Source organism: Mastomys coucha, unplaced genomic scaffold (assembly GCF_008632895.1).
Source record: "Mastomys coucha isolate ucsf_1 unplaced genomic scaffold, UCSF_Mcou_1 pScaffold1, whole genome shotgun sequence".
Lineage (NCBI taxonomy): Eukaryota > Metazoa > Chordata > Mammalia > Rodentia > Muridae > Mastomys > Mastomys coucha.
The window spans coordinates 69548031-69562006 of NW_022196891.1; the positions used below are offsets into that span (position 1 = coordinate 69548031).

At 49.0% G+C, this 13976-nt stretch overlaps 1 protein-coding gene and 1 non-coding gene across 3 annotated transcripts in view; one reads left to right on the top strand and one right to left on the bottom strand.

The window, feature by feature from the left end:
* Vangl2 (VANGL planar cell polarity protein 2) overlaps positions 1-6026 on the bottom strand; it is a 23260-nt gene extending 17234 nt beyond the window's left edge. The window contains exon 1 of one of the 2 annotated variants that reach the window (XM_031389840.1): positions 5701-6026. The gene's annotated coding sequence lies outside the window, so the exon portion shown is untranslated. Of the gene's footprint in view, positions 1-5273; positions 5479-5700 lie in introns of those variants that run through there. The other variant, XM_031389846.1, reaches the window with a different exon arrangement.
* Positions 6027-12820: 6794 nt separating this feature from the next.
* On the top strand, positions 12821-12927 carry LOC116072472. The gene has a single exon (XR_004111473.1). It is a non-coding gene; the product is annotated as a U6 spliceosomal RNA (small nuclear RNA).
* The last annotated feature ends 1049 nt before the right edge of the window (positions 12928-13976 follow it).

Genomic DNA, 13976 nt, shown 5'->3' on the forward strand with positions numbered 1-13976 from the left:
GGAGGGAGGGAGGGAGGGAGGGAAGAAGGAAGGAAAGAAAAAATAGGTAGATTAGAAAACTGATGCTCAGGGCTGAAGAGATGTCTCAGCGGTTAAGAGCACTGGCTGCTCTTCCAGAAGACCCAAGTTCAATACCCAGCACCCACAAGGCAGCTCATAACTGTCGGTAACTCTTATTCCAGGGAATCTAACACCCTCACACAGACATACATGCAGGCAAAACACCAATGTACCTAAAAAATACAAATTAATAAATTATTTTTTATAACTGATATTAAAAGGCTTGGTTTCCCAGCTTTTAGGTACTCTCGTAATCAAGCCTTCTGCTTCTTTTCCTTATTGCCTCATTATAAAAAGTAGATTCCACTCATAAGGAAGAATCATCTTCGGACGCAAAGGCGGCTCCTCCCCAACAAGGAGTGTGGGCCAGGAACCAATCGCATACTGATCCTTTCCATGTCTCAGGAGCTCTCTGGTCCCCTCAGCTTCTCTCTACTCCTCCCTCTTCCTCCATGAGGTTGGACCTAGGATCCAATGGCTTACCCTCTCTTCCAGGGTCTTGTCCTAGCTATTCATCGATGGACAGGATCGCCATTGGAAGGAGGCCCCAAGCCTCCAGCCCCAGCCCAGCCCCTAGACACTGCCACTCTCCCCTCTCAGGGCCCCACCCTGATTACCAGGATAGACCCAGTACTGCTGATTTCAAGCTTGCTTTTCCCAAACCCATTCCCAGCTGTCTTGTCTATAATTACCAACCTTGCCAGGGGCATAAGATGGGCACTGCAACAGCTCATTTCCAAAGGGCCCCACCATAGAGGCCTCTGCCTCCCACTCTGTACTAAGCAGGGGTGGGGGTGGGGGTTGGGGAGAAGAGCCGCAAAGATCCTGCCTGGCACACTGCGGTTCTTGCCAGATCTCAACAGAGCAGGTGACCAAGGGCTGTCAAAGGCCAAATAGGATAGAAAGAATCCATCTGTACGTCTGCTCTCAAAATCACACAGAGCACAGGAGCACCTGTAGAGGGTGAGAGGTTTCAGATCAACTCAAAGAGAAAGGAAGCTGGTCAGAGACAAAGCAGGAGAATGAAGCACAGGGAGAAGAGCAGAAGCGCACAGGTGGGAGCTGCCAGGAAAGAGCAGGAAATGGTAAGGTTTAAAAAAAAAATGGTCTGACAATACTATCCCAGCCTCTCCTCTCCCTGATGCCTCCAGCTCCACCAAGCACCACAGGATGGGACAGGAAAGGGAAGGGACCATTAATTCTGTTTTATAGCTAGGGAAACTGAGGCCAAGTCTCCACTTTGCACTTCAAGATCCAGCAGTCCCAAACACCCCACGATCGTCCTTGCTCATGCTCAGCCTCTACCAGCAAGCCCCTCAGTCCTCTCCCTGCCTTCCTATCCTTTAAAAAATGGTTACGAACAGCCAGGCGTCATGGAACATGACTTTAATACCTGCACTCAGGAGCCTGCGAGGAAGGCAGGCCTCTACAAGCTCCAGGCCAATCTAGTCTACATAGCGAGTTCCAGACCAGCCAAAGATTAAAAAACAAGACTTTGTCTCAAAATAAATAAATAAATAAATAAATAAATGGGATCAGAGAAGGAATATCCTGTGTAGTAGACTATTACTAAGCCATAAAAAGCGTTACACATGCTGTACATATATGTGTACATACATAAGTATGTGCATATGTATATGCACATAAGTACATATGAGTGAGCCCTGCAATCATTCTGAGAAGAGGAAGCCAGACATAAAATGATGAAATCTAGAGGAAAAAAAAGCCAAAACAGGTAACTCCACAGAGGCAGAGCGTAAGGTGGGGGTGGCCAAGGAGTAAACAAGAGGGCACTGGAAACAACTGCTTAGCATGTCCGCAGTTCTCTCAGAGCTAGTGAACACGTTCCACACCTAGACAGAGATTGTTGAATCATACTGCGTGTGCACTAAATTCCATTCTCTTGAAAGAAGCTCACTTCACGCTAACTTTTAACAGTGGCCAACACAGCTCCTTCAGGAACCTTGCCCAATACTGCAATACTCAGACAGAACCAAACTCTACGCCCGTCAAGGCCTCCTGAATACACCTCCAAACAGCACTGGGGGGTGGGGGGGTGGGGTTCCGGGGATCGACGTGTCCAAGCATGTTTCCCCCTGGGAACAGTGTCTCTTCCCCACTCCATCCCCCGGGTTTCACACAGCACCTGGCAGAGAGTGGACTGTGGCTGGATGTGGTCTGCCAGAGGAGAGAGAACACAACGTATGCATAGCCTCACTCCAATGCCTGACTGCCTAGACTGGCACCCCTTACCTACCACATCAGCGGATCAAAATCCAAGCCACGACAGCCAGGATTTACTAAGTCACTCCCCTGTGGCAGACACTAAAGGGACACATTCTTCCCAGGTCACTTCACTTGGTCGGCATAAACCCATGAGGTGGGGACCCATCACCAACCAGCATGTAACAGGTGAGGCTTCCAAAACTTAGCTGTTTTATATCAGGTCACAGAATTGGGATGCCGCAAAGCTAGAAGTTCAGAGCAAACTGTCATGGAAGGAGAGAGGTCTCCGTGCAGGGTGGGGATTTGGGATCCCTTGTGGATGGGGGTCAGGGTGGGCTTGGAGGATGGTGTCTTCAACCGCCCAGGAGGCTAACTAAGTAAGGCTTGAAGCTTAATTACATGCACCAGGTCACAGTGCTCTTAGCACTAAGTGAAACTGGCTGTCTCTTCCTGTGGACGTCACAGTGTAGGAGCCAGCAATAGAGAAAAGTGGAGTCCCTAAGCCTCAGCGAGAAGGAAGGACCAGGGGGAAAGGCTGATCTTTCTCCTCAGGACCTCCAGGAAGGTGAGGGAGCTGACACCAGAGAAGGCAGCCCTGTGGGGGAATTAGAGAAAGTACAAAGCAGGACCAAGACAATAGAGAAGGAGGGGCCAGTGTGGCCACTGGGTCCCAGTCTGGAAGCCCTCTTTGAAATGGCACTTCACATTGTCTGACCACAATTCCTCCTCCTTGGAGGACAACTCCTACTAGTAGGGACCACACGCTGAGCAAACAAGGTATGCAGAGAGCCAGGGCACTTGCCTTGGACAGGGGCGCCATGCAGGCCCTGGGAAAAACCATCTGATAGGTGTCTGGCTTGAAGAGATGGAACACTGGGCGGGGAGGCAGACTTTTCATCGCCTCCTCTCCCTGCTCTAACGTTTTCTAACCCTCTCCTCTCTTCTCCCCAGGCTTTATGAAGGGTAGGGAATCTCTGAGGGCTAAAGATGGAACATTCCAACTGCACATGCCCATTAGAGACCAACATTCCAGTGGCAATTACCCAGGACCCTAATGGGCATGTGCAACTCCAGCCCCCTGTCTTAAAACCAGTGTCTCCGCCTAACTAACCTCTGGCAGCAAGAGGAAGAACTGAGAACATGCAGCTGGGAAGAAGGCTTGGGTCCCAGAGGAAGTGACCACCCCTGTCTTCCCTCCACCCCAAAAGAGAATGAACAAGAGCACAGAGAAAGGGAGGTAGCTACTACTTCAGGGAGGAAGCGATGTCTCTTCCCCAGTGTGACTTCCACCCACTCTCACAATGATGAAGAAAGACCCTTTTCCCACCAAGCAGACATCTGCCCTCTCGGAAGCTCAACTCCGACACACACACACACACACACACACACACACACACAGACACACATTCACACAGAAACACTCTTGAATGCTTGAGCGCATGCGTGCGCGCACAAACACACAAACACACACATGTGCACACACATAGACACACGCATACTCTCAGACACACACACACACAAACTCACACACGTGTGCACACACATAGACACACGCACACTCTCAGACACACACACACACACCATCCAAAGTGTGCTTTTAATAAAGAAACTGCAAGATAAACTACTCGGACACACTTGCAAAACTCCCAGACAAGCAACCCACGTCACTTTCTCGACCCTACCACTCCCTCCCAGGTCTCATGCCTCACTTATGCTTCTTCAAGCCTCCAGCCCACACCTCTCGGGATCCCAGAGGCAGGGCAGAGTTGGAGGGCTCTGAAGTAGCTATCTTCAAAATGGCTTTCCAAGAGAGCCGTGGCCTCAGAGAGAGTAACTGGGTCAGAGAAGCCAAGCATATGGCCTCAAAGGGCACTAAAGCCTAGCCTATGACAGGAAGGAGGGCCCCTATTATGTCCTTGACTCCTGAACCCCACAATTCCTTTAAGACTACAGGGCTCTTCCACCTCGCCATTCCCCACAACACACACCAGCTTCCAGAAAAGCCCATCTCCCCAAATAAGCATCAAGTAAGACAACTCATTACCGGCTCCCCCAGTGCTCAATCCCCGCAAGGGTCTCACATACTCAAGGCACTACCCTTGCATCTAGGCAGGGCCATTCGAATCCTGCGGACAGCCTTCCAGGTGGGCTTTCTGCCAGGAAAATCTGCCTGCAGAGACAAGAGGCACCCCTCGTACACACTGAAAATACACATTAGCAAAGACAGGCACATATCCATTATCTACCCATCAGTACAGGTTACTCACAAGAGTACAGATTCACAGACACACACACACACACACCCCTTCCCACCACACAGGTGCACACACACCTACCCACATATACCTACCATCCATTCTGCTCTTATAAACCCACCTTCTCTAATACCTGCCCACCTCTTTCCCATAAGCCCCTCTCTCAGCGCATACACACACAGACACACACCCCTTCCCTTGAATATACACACAAATACATACCCAAATACACAGCAGATATGTAGTCAGCTCTCTCTCTCTCTCTCTCTCTCTCTCTCTCTCTCTCTCTCTCTCTCTCTCTCACACACACACACACACACACACACACACAGAGAGAGAGAGAGAGAGAGAGAGAAACATCTACACATCCAACCCAGGGCCCACCTGCAGGAACACGCAGCACGTCAAGGCGTATGCACACACACACACAAAAACAAAGAATCATACATACTGATCCCCCAAGCAGCCCTTTAAAATTCACTAATGCAGGGCTTAGGACCTTCGATGAGTAAATAGGACAAGGGACAGATATGATGTCGTTGGTTCCCCACACGCATTCATCAGTATCACCGCAAGTCCCATCTTTGGGTTACACACACACACACACACACACACACACACACACTGCTGTGAGGGGCCATCTCTCAGGGATCCACTCTACACACTGAACAAATACCTGCCCCTTCCTCCCCACACTCCAAAGGTGTGAGGTGTGTACGCATCCCTACATACCTTCAGCTTCCAATACCTCCAGCCTCTGATCCTTCCACCGCCTCTCCCACCACCTCCAACACACGCTTCCCAATCCCCTGCTTCAATGGGTTGTTCCCTTGGGATCGTTCAGGCGCCCGCCCGGGGGCCCCCCGGCCCAGGAAAGTCCCCGGCTCTTAAGGCCTGGGCTCCGCCCCTTCCCCATGCGCCCCTTCCCCTCCCCAAAGTTGGGGTTACTCCGCTGTGCAGTGGGGGACAGACCGGAAGAGGGTTGCCTCAAGCCCCCCTTCCCCCAGAAGCCACCCTGCTTTCTCCAGGGCCGGGCGCTCCCTAGTCTTTTGCACGGTTTCCTTCTCTTTTTCTGTTGCTTTCTTCCTTTCCTTTTTTTTTTTTTTTTTTTTTTTTTTTTTTGCAAACTTTGCCCGCGCCCCCGCGGCCCGCCACTCACCCGCCGCTGCGAACAGCCGGGTGGACTGGGCGCACGCCCCGCTCCGCTCCGCGCCTTTGTATCCGCAGCGCACCGGGTCGTTCCGAACTCCGCGCTCCAGAACCGGCAGCGCGGGCGACGGGGGGTGGACGAGGGGGGCTCCTGAGGTCGCTCACCCCGGCTCGGTCCCAGACCACTCGCCTGTTTTCCCCCTCGAGGCCCCGGGGGAAGGGGGCCGGGGGGGGGGACGGCAGGGCGCTCAGGCTCCCATGGCGGGGACCCAGGACCCAGCAATCGGGGATCAGGAATCAGATCTGGAGCCGGCGGCGGAGAGGGGGAGGGGACCAGGAGGGGGAGGGGACCAGGAGGGGGCAGGGGGCGGGGAGCGAGCTCCCCGGTGCCGCCTCCCGGCTGTTCCCGCAGCCGCCGCCCCTCCCGCTGCTGCGTCCATTGTCTGCGGCCCGGCTCTTCCCCGAGTCGCGGCACCCCCAGCCCTGCGCCTGGCCATGCCCTGCGCCCTCCGGATCCTGGGAATCCGCGCCTGGCTTGCAGACCTGGCCGGGAAGGTGTGTGTGCTTGATGCTGCCTCGCTTCTTGGTGGTCCAGCCCGCAGCCCCTCTTGGAGCTGTCTTCTCCGACCCCCGAGTGAAGACCTTTCCCCTAGGCCATAGTCTCTTCTTTGGGACCACAAACCTGGCCTCACAAACTCCAGGGGAATCGGAGACGTGGATTGGTCCCCTCCGGCCTAGAGCTGCGAAAAGGATCATCCCTGATATTAATTAGTGACAAGAGACAAGCCCCTCTCCCATGTATACCGTATTTTCCTGACACATACTCCCCCCTCTTCTTCCAAAAATAATTTAATTACTCGGTCTTCTAGCTGTGAGCGAAGACCGCCTAGTCAGACTGGGACGCTCACTCATTAACACGTTTTCCTCCCCTCTGGTTGGAGTGTTGGGATTAATTACAAAGGGAATCCTGCCCTAGGGGAGAGGAGGAGGGGGAGGGGGAGAGAAGATGACGACGAGGGCCCGCGACTTTGGTCAGCGGAGAAGAGTGGGGGCCTTCTCCCAGGAAGCCTAGAGTTTAAAAAAAAAAAAAAAAAAAAAAAAAAAACCCGCTTGGGTCGATGCGGAACTCCAAGCTTTCCACCCTAGAACTTTTGGCTAGTTTAGCTTTGCAGGTTGGACCCAGGGATAAAATATCTGGCACATTTAAGGCATTTCCACTTCAGAGCACACTGAGAAACAAACCAGTTAGAGTTGCTAAAGTGCCTAGGAACCCAGCAGGGATGAGCCCACCATAAAGTAGTTGTGGGAAGGCCAGGTTGCCGTCGGAGTGAATGAAAGCAAAAGTATTATTACTCTGCCGCTAGTAGTAGTTACTGTCTAACCTGCCACTTAGCTAGAACAGGGCCGCATCAAAAGAGTCTACCAGCACGCCTCCAACACCCCCACCATCTCCACCTTTCAATTCTGATACCTGCCCCGCCCAACCCTGTGATTAAGAAATCCCAGAGAAGGCGACTCCCAGCCTAGGTTCCTTTCTCTGATGGAGTCTTCCCCCTAAAACTCAGTCGCATCTCTGCTGTACATTCTAACCAGACCCCAAATGAGGACAGATTGTCTTTGTCCGAGCATATGGCTGTTCAAAGGTGAAAAAAAAATCTAAACAAATGCCTCCCTTCTGCTCTGCCCAAACCCTTGCTTCTCTTCAGCCACTGTTCCCACATGTTAGCAAAGAATTTAGCACTAAGACGACATGAAAGACAGTCATAGTTTCAAGCACCCCAGTCTGCGCAAACACAACGACCTTCATTCACCTATATCTGTCATGTGCCAGGCACTGGACTGCTCTTGGGGGTCCTGTAACCACACCAGAAATGCAGAACAGTGGAAGACAGTAAAAGGAGACAGGAAGACCTGACTGAGTCCCCTTACCTGTCCAAAGCACACCTCCGATGTCGAGCACTAGTCTATAACTTGACAACATTGGAACCGCCACATCACCTGCAGGATCTCTTTTATGTTTTGTGTAAATTATAGTCACATTCTGGCAGCTTGTTTCCCAGACCAGAGAAGGCCCCAAAGAATTGGAAATGTGTTTCTGATGTCAGAATTACAAATGACTTTGTAGACTGGCCCCAGCTGAAGCTTGAAATGTAAGTCAAGATGTCACATAAATACGGGGGACTTTAGGATTAATGTCTGTTAGGCGTGAGACTGGAATGCACTCAGTTCTTCCTGTCCTCTGAGGATGGGATGTAACTGAGAAATTATATCTGCAATGAGAACCTGCCTGATAGAGGCATCTGACATTAAATGCAACTGTTCTATTTAGTGCGTCCTATCCAACAGATCTCTGAACAAGCATGCACTCTCACCCTTAGGATGAATTTCATGTATCCTCAAATCACAGAGCAGTGAAGCCAAGACCCAAAGACAAGGGTCGTGCATTCAGGATCTGAAGGACTTAGCATAACTCTTTAGAAAGAAGAAGAGCACCTAGGTAGGTGACATGTGACCACAATTTCCCCTAGGAGGACAACCAGCAGAGGTTGGAAACCAGGGAGGGCAGGAACCTGAAAGAATACATGGGGGAACAAACTGGACCTGGGGTTTTGCTTGTTTCATTACATAGTCCAGATCTTTTCTGGTAGTAAAGCTAGTTTAGAATTTATTTTTTTTAAGATTTATTTTATTTTATTTTATTTTATTTTATGTGTACACTGTAGCTGTACAGATGGCTATGAGCCATCAGTGTGGCTGCTGGGAATTGAACTCAGGACCTCTGCCGGTCCTGCTCCCTCCTCCCCCGCTTATTCCTCCCCGACCCCCTCACTCTGGCAGTAATTCACTGTAGCTGTCTTCAGACTCACCAGAAGAGAGCGTCCGATATCATTACGGGTGGTTGCGAGCCACCATGTGGTTGCTGGGATCTGAACTCAGGACCTTCAGAAGAGCAGTCAGTGCTCTTACCCGCTGAGCCATTTTGCCAGCCCCTAGTTTAGAATTTAAAACCTTCTGTTGGGGATGGCCAGATGGCCATGAGAATGAATGGAAATCTTCAACTGATGGCGGCGGGGAAGTAGGAGTATCTCCAGGTGAGACAGAGAGCTGGGATAAGGGAGGCACCCAAGAAATCAGGGGGGATGTCCTTAGCTGAGACTCACAACACTGGGGAAGCTGAAGAGGCCATCTCCTGTAGCCAAGCAGGAACTTTAGTAAAGCAATAAGGACACTAACCCACCCACAAAGCTTTTGACCCAAAATTTATCCTGTTCACAAGATATGCAGGGACAGGGCATGGAGCAGAAACTGAGGGAATGGCCAACCAATAACCGGCCCAACCAGAGACCCATCCCATGGGCAAGCACCAATCCCTGACACTATGAATGAGACTCTGTTACGCTTGCAGACAGGAGTCTAGCATGGTTGTCCCCTGAGAGACTCCACCCAACAGCTGACTCAGACAGATGCAGACACCCACAGCCAAACAGTGGATGGAGCTTAGGGACTCTTATGGAAGAACAGGGAGAAGGATTGCAGGCCCCTGAGGGGATAGGAACTCCACAGGAAGACCAACAGTCCACTAACCTGGACCCTTGGGGCTCTCAGAGACTGAACAACCAACCTAAAAGTATACATGGGCTGGACCTACGCCTCCCTGCACATATGTAGCAGATGTGCAGCTTGGTCTTCATATGAGTCCTGAACAATCGAAACGGGGCTATCCCAAAAGCTGTTGCCTGTGTGTGGGATATGTTCTTCTAGCTGGGCTGCCTTGTCTGGACTCAGTGGGAAAGAATGTGCCTAGCCTCTCAGAGACTTGATGTGACAGGGTAGGGGGATACGCAGTGGGACCCCCTACCTACTCAGAGGAGAAGGGGACAGGGAGATAGGGGAAGGATTATAGAAGGGGTGACCAGGAGAGGCAGTGAGTGAGATGAAATTGAATAAGTAAAATAAAAAAATTATAGATAGATAGATAGATAGATAGATAGATAGATAGATAGATAGATTTTTTTTTTTTTAAAGTAAAACCCCAGGCTGGAGAGATGGCTCGGCAGTTTAAGAGCACTGACTGTTCTTCCAGAGATCCTGAGTTCAATTCCCAGCAACTACATGGTGGCTCACAACCATCTGGAATGGGATCCGATGCCCTCTTTTGATAGGTCTGAGGAGAGCAACAATGTACTCACAGGCATCAAATAAATAAATCTTTAAAAAAAAAAAAAAGTAAAAGCTTCCTGTCTTGGCTTCCCATGTCTGGCTTACCATTCTTGGATGTTGAATGCACAAACACTTATTTCTGCAAACCTTCTATTCACGTAAACGTTAGTAATGAAGTAACAGAAGAAGCCCTCCATGTATCCACAGTGCCCCAGTAAATTTCTAGTCAAGCTTCCCGTCCTTCCCTGTTCCAGGCCTAGGGCACCCCTGGTTCTCTCAGGAATCTTGTTCAGGCAGGGAGGCTCCGAGTACAAAGTCAAGGCCTTCCTCCCGTACAGGCTCGTTTAACTCCTCACCAGTTCATGGACTCAGACAGCAAGGATGGACCAGGCAGACATCCCAGAGGTTTCCCACAGAACCCTGAGAGGTTTTGTCTATCAGGGAAGATTTAACAAGCTCTAGAAGCGAGAGTAGTTTCTTGTCTTAGGACTTTTTCACTGTGAAGAGCCAGCGTGACCATGGCAGCTCTTATAGAGGAAAAGTTCGGTCCATTATCGTCTTGGTGGGAAGCATGGCATCGCGCAGGCAGACGTGATGCTGAAGAAGGAGCTGAGAGTTTTACTTCTGGATCCCAAGGCAGCAGGCGAAGAAGTAATTTGAGTTTTTGAGGCCTCAAAGTCCACCTCTTCGTGACACAGTACCTTCAACAAATCCACATCTATTCCAACAAGGCCACACCTCTTTTTTTTTTTAAAGATTTATTTTATTTATTTTATGTGTATGAATACACTGTAGCTATACAGATGGCCATGAGCCATCATGTGTGTGGCTGCTGGGAATTGAACTCAGGACCTCTGCCGGCCCGGCTCGCTCCGGCCCGCTAGCTCCGGAGTAATTCACTGTAGCTCTCTTCAGACACACCAGAAGAGGGCGTCCGATCTCATTATGGGTGGTTGTGAGCCACCATGTGGTTGCTGGGATCCAAACTCAGGACCTTCGGAAGAACAGTCAGTGCTCTTATCCGCTGAGCCATCTCGCCAGTCCCAAGGCCACACCTCTTGATAATGCTTCTCCTTATGGACCAAGTGTTCAAACACATGCAGTTGTAAGCTGCCCAGTCTGGATGCTGGGAACCAAACTACAGTGTTCTGGAAGAGCAGCAGGCACTCTTAAACCAGCTTTCTAGACCCTCTCTGTAAACTCCTCTACACAAACGAAGTGGGAAAAATAGGTCCTAGCCCATTTTATGAGGACAATAAAGAAAACCAAATTTGGCCAGGCTAGCTGGTGCGAGCCCATTATCTTAGCCATTCTAGAGACTGGACAGAAGGATTGTGTGTTCAAGATCTGCCTAGGCTACCGAATGCTTTCAAAGCCAGATGAGCAACTTAGTGAAAGCTTGCCTCAAAATAAGAAATAAAGCCAGGCGGTGGTGGCGCACGCCTTTAATTCCAGCACTTGGGAGGCAGAGGCAGGTGGATTTCTGAGTTCGAGGCCAGTCTGGTCTACAGAGTGAGTTCCAGGACAAGCAGGGCCGCACTGAGAAACCCTGTCTTGAAAAACCAAAAAAAGAAAGAAAGAAAGAAAGAAAGAAAGAAAGAAAGAAAGAAAGAAAGAAAGAAAGAAAGGAAAAAGGAGAGGGACACACATTCAAACATCACAACAATTACAAAATGGGGCTGGAGTTACAGATCAGTGGTAGAGTATTTATGTAACGTGTGCAAAGCCCTTAATTAAAATTCCGAAGGTGCTGGGCAGTGGTGGCGCATGCCTTTAATCCCAGCACTTGGGAGGCAGAGGCAGGTGGATTTCTGAGTTCGAGGCCAGCCTGGTCTACAAAGTGAGTGCCAGGACAGACCCTGTCTTGAAAAAAAAACAAAAACAAAACCAAAAACCAAAAAAACAACAACCAAAAAAAAATTTCCAAAGTGAGAAGGTATCAATTATTTCTATATACACTAGTCGTCTTAGTGGCTGAGGGCTGTCCTAAAATGTTTATGTATATGAGTGTTTTGCCTGCGTATATGTCTGGACACCTCATTTGTTCTTGGTATTTAAAGAAGCCTGAAGAACGCATCAAATACCCCAAAACTGCAGTTACAGTTGCCAACCACCATGCGAATGCTAGGATCAAATCCAGATCCTCTACAAGAGAACCAAGTGCTCCTAACCTGAGTTATCTCTCCAACCCTCAAGAGATCTTTTAAAGGAATACAACACAACCCTTAACATTAGAAGTGAATACACACACAATGAAAAATGCAGTTTAGCTTGGGACACTATTGCAAACCACTTGGGACAGTATGTCAAAAGGATGGCTAAAGTCTAGGGACGCAAGACCAGCGTAAAGGCCATAGCAAGACCCTGTCTGGAGAGTAGGAAGGTGAGTGAGGCTTGAAGATGTAACCCCATGGCAGAGGTCATGAGGCCTTGGACTAGGTCATAAAACTATTTTTAACATGCTATTTATAAGAACATAAAACATACACAATGTGAACATAATAAAATGTTTTAGGATTACATCTAACAAAAGATGCTCCAGTCAAGTTCGCTGAAAGCTACAAAACACTAATTAGAATAATCAAGGAGGATCTAAATCAATGGAGCGGTGCACACTTCCACGGATTGCAAGACGCCGCAATATTAAAATTTTAATTTTCAGCTGAGTGTGATGGTACACACTTGAAATCCCAGCATGTGGGAGGCCAAGGCAGGAGGATCACAGCAGGTCAAGGTCAGCCAGGGATTTGTCTCAAAATATTAGAGAGAGGGCTGGAGAAAGGCCTGGAGAGATGGCTCAGCAGTTAAGAGCACTGACAGCTCCTCCAGAGGTCCTGAGTTCAATTCCCAGCAACCACATGATGGCTCACAACCATCCTGAATGGGATCCGATGCCCTCTTCTGGTGTGTGTCTGAAGACAGCTACAGTGTACTCATATAAATAAACAAATCTTTTAAAAAATATTAGAGTGCTCGCTTCGGCAACACATATACTAAAATTGGAACGATACAGAGAAGATTAGCATGGCCCCTGCACAAGGATGACATGCAAATTCATGAAGCGTTCCATATTTAAAAAAAAAAAAAAGAAAGAAAGAAAAAGAAAAAGAATATTAGAGATGAAAGAAGGAAAGACTGTCTCATTCTCCCCAACACAGATCTATAGATTAAATTCAATGCAAATTTAAAAAAGAACATAGAAATTGTGGAGGGAGGGAAAACTGTAGTTGGGGTGTAAAAATTGACAGAAGAAATTTTTAAAAATATAATTTGACAAGATTAGCCAGTAGCTCATCCCTGAAATGGAAACAGTAAGAAAAAGCAGGAGGACTGTCATGAATTCAAGGACTACAGAGTAAGCTCCAAGCTAGCCTGGGCTACAAGTGAGACTCTGGCTTCTGAAGAACAGGTGCCACGCACACTCGTCTACTCCAGTCACATCCAAAATATCAGGGATAAAATCCTGATTAAGGATAAGAGGCAATAAGGATCCAAAAGGAGTTCTGTGCTTCCTGGATATTCAGTCGCTGGTATCCCCTAACTCAGACGTGTTCCAGATCAGTCTTTCCAATCGTCAACACGCCCTCATAATTAGGCATAAACGTACCCCAAGAAATGATTCGTAAATGGCTAAGATTGGGCATTGTTTCCTGGCCAACACAATGTTACCAACCTATCCTAGTTTAATACCAAGCTGTCCATAACTTGGAATTTCTCTCAAGGAATCTGCCTCGCCAGAGCTAGCAACAGAGGTCTAGCACATTCCTCAGGCTAATAGTTCACAATAGTCAGAAATGTTTTGCATACTAGAGAGTAATGAAGGCCTTCCACTCAAGGACATTAGCTAGAAGTGTTAGGTCAGAACCCTAGTCATTGCCTCCAACAGAACCAGAGAATTAGTATAGAAATACCAAATTAGCCCCAGCAGGGAGGGGCACCATTGCTCTTCTGCCCGCTTCACAACTGGATACGTGATCTTGGTCAGTAAGATCACTGACCTTGATGTGTCACCTGCCTACGTGACTCTTGTCATCTGCCCTGCTTGCTGTATGCTACTTAAGCCTGCTTTTCACTTGGTGCAGGAGGATTTGGACTCGCATGCAGGACTAGCACTATGGACTTGCA